Consider the following 2,995-nt stretch of genomic DNA (forward strand, 5'->3'; position numbering starts at 1 on the left):
CTGATGTCTTCCATTAATTTTAGAGTAAAAGTAAAACGAAAACGTAATGAGTGAAGATGACTGATTGGGCAATTAGTATTTATAATTAGTGAAATAGATATTTTACAGGGGGGGCGGGGTTTCAATAACCTGTTCCTCCTTCGAGAGAGGCGTCGCAATTAACGGTGGGAGTACTGCCAACCTTCGCGCCGCGGGGAATTTCCTCGAGTTGTGTTGGCAGCACCCCACGCCCCTAAGGGTAGTACTACAGCAACCCTTCAACAGGCAGGTTGTCCCAACATGTAAGTCCCTCATCGAACACGATATCTTTATTAAAATAAATTTTTAATTAAATTATATTTTTATATTGAAACATCTTCGCTGCTTGTGAAAATCATATTTTAAAATTTTTTTTTAAGTTATAAATTAATTTAATTATCATTAAAAAAAAAGATTTGTCACCAGCTGCCTTACTTCAAATTAGAACGAAAAAATAAACAATTTGATTTTTTGACAATTAAAAAAAAATTAATTCATCATCATAGAGGCATATCGTCTTTTACGATAGCTAAGAGTATCTTGATATAGATATATATCCAGATATCTTGATATAGGAATTATATATCTTGAATATAGCATCCGAACCTATAGATTGACAAAATGACTTAACTCCATAAAATCAGAATTTTTATCTGAAATATTGATTCAACAATAATTAAGCGTTTAAGATCAGAAATTATATTTTATATTTCGATCATTATTTTTTAAACAAAAAATTTATGAATTTCGCACAGAGAAATAATATTAAATGTGATTTTTCAAAAATTTTAAAGTTAGTATCTGTCAATTAAAAAGGTTCATTTTTTTTTTTTTGCTTACAAGATATTTAAGCTTACGCGACGAAATGATTCAATCATAATTGTAATATATTATAAAATTATTGATAAAATGAATCATTGATAAACAACTTCTTGTACAGATTTATAATGGTAAACACTAAAAAACAATTTGAAATCATTTTTGAGATTTGCTCTCTACATTTATATAGATATATAAAAAATCAAAAAAATAATCTCATTTTAACTACGTTACCTCAACAAATCTTTATACTATTCGAATTTAAATTTAAAAAAAAAAATAGATATTCTAAAGAGATCTTGTTTCTCTATTGAATTGCAGGATATCTATATTTTATTCTGACATTGAAAATTCTTTCGGGATGTTACTACCACGAAACCTAGATTTATTTTAGGTTAAATAGCAAAAAATATTTGAACCTTTTAGCTTACAGAATGACAAACTGCAAAAAATCAGATTTTGAATCTAAAATAGTGATTCTGTAATAATTAAGAATTTATTTAACGTTTAAGTGTATAATTTATAGTTTTAGACTGCTAATATAACTTCACAATAGAAAAAGGTATAAATTACGCAAGAAGAAATAATAAAAATGCTACATTAATTGCTATAACTGAAGTTAGTCATTTTGTCAACGTAAATGCTCATTTCTTCTGACTGACCATATAATTAAGCTTCAGCGACGAAGTGATACACTCAATCACAATTGTAATATATCATAAAATTATTGATAAAACGAATCATCGAAAAACAACTCCTTGGACAGTTGTTTAGTCTAAACACCAAAAACCTATATATGATTTCATATTACCTTTCTACAATTATAAAGATTTAAAAAACAACTAATTGTCCTTTTAACTACGAGACTTCAAATAAATCAAAAAAAAAAAAAAAATCAATATTTATACTATTATTTAAATTTAAAAAAAATTTAGACGTTCTATAGATATCTTGTGTCATTTATTAAATTTCTGATTTTCTATAAATTATTCTGATTTAAGAATTCTCTCAAGATGTTTCTAGCACGAAATCAATTTTATATCAGTTTTATTATCAGTACCAATTTTATATTAGTCCCCATTATCGATAACGCATATAATTGAAGAATGCTCATAATTTCGTCGAGCCTTCGAAAATAATAAAATTCCTCGTACAAGAGAATTGGTCCTTAAAGACTCAGCAGATTCCATAGTCAATATAATAAAATTTCTGAAAGAAACTCAACTTTATACTAAAATATAATCCACCAATATCGACCAGTGTAAAAAGGAAATAGTCTACATTGAACTATCGAATGTCAAAGACAAGAAGATAAATAAAGTAAAAAGGGTGTAATAAGCTAGATATTGATCACCCTGAATAAAAATCTAATCTATTATTAAAAATATCATAAAATTATTAATAAAATGATCATTGAAAAAAAACCTTTTACAGTTGATTAATGTGAACACTAAAATAACAATCTGAAATCATTTTTCAGATTAGTTTTCTACAATTATGAAGATTTAAAAAAATTAAAAACAACTCATCCCTTTAACGTTACTTCAAATCGTAGTTACCATTAGAACGGCGAGCTATTACAGGGACGAAGTAATTTACTCATTTACTCAATTTATACTATCGGATAATTGTAATTGAAGTTTCAGTAATTATTGTTTTAGGTTCCTAAAAAACAATTATTGTGATATTTAAAGTTTATTTATTCGATGCTTATTTATTGAGCATGTTATATTTACTTCACAATGATTGCAGTATTACGAAAAGAAAAACAATTGAACACTAATGTGTTATCATTTTTTATATATTAGATTCGATCCCAATATCATGAAACATTGCCTGCTGCGAAGTACTGTTACGCCACAAAAAAATCTACAGTTTTACTAAAATGTACATCTTTTGTAAAATGAATTTGCTTATTAAAAAATAATTGAATTTCTATCTTTGAAATTTTTTCAATAGCTTTCTTATTTTTTAATTGTCTTTATATAATGTATATCTTACCATCAGGGGAGTTGCCACAAGATTTAATTAGAGAGTGAGGCCAACTTTACTTAATTTTTTCAAATTTTTCTACTGGATTTCCTAACTATATTAAAATATTTGAATTATATCTTATAAATAATAAGATATCAATTTATCTCTCTCTCTCTCTCTCTCT

At 26.3% G+C, this 2,995-nt stretch overlaps 1 protein-coding gene across 2 annotated transcripts in view; it reads left to right on the top strand.

The window, feature by feature from the left end:
• Positions 1-250: 250 nt before the first annotated feature.
• Positions 251-2,995, top strand: part of LOC106678427 (GTP-binding protein Di-Ras2) — a 627,505-nt gene continuing 624,760 nt past the window's right edge. Inside the window, exon 1 of one of the 2 annotated variants that reach the window (XM_067051714.1) lies at positions 251-281. The gene's annotated coding sequence lies outside the window, so the exon portion shown is untranslated. The remainder of the gene's footprint in view (positions 282-2,995) is intronic. The other variant, XM_067051715.1, reaches the window with a different exon arrangement.

This window comes from Halyomorpha halys, unplaced genomic scaffold, assembly GCF_000696795.3.
Source record: "Halyomorpha halys isolate HHAL.00 unplaced genomic scaffold, Hhal_1.1 Scaffold143.1, whole genome shotgun sequence".
Classification (NCBI taxonomy): domain Eukaryota; kingdom Metazoa; phylum Arthropoda; class Insecta; order Hemiptera; family Pentatomidae; genus Halyomorpha; species Halyomorpha halys.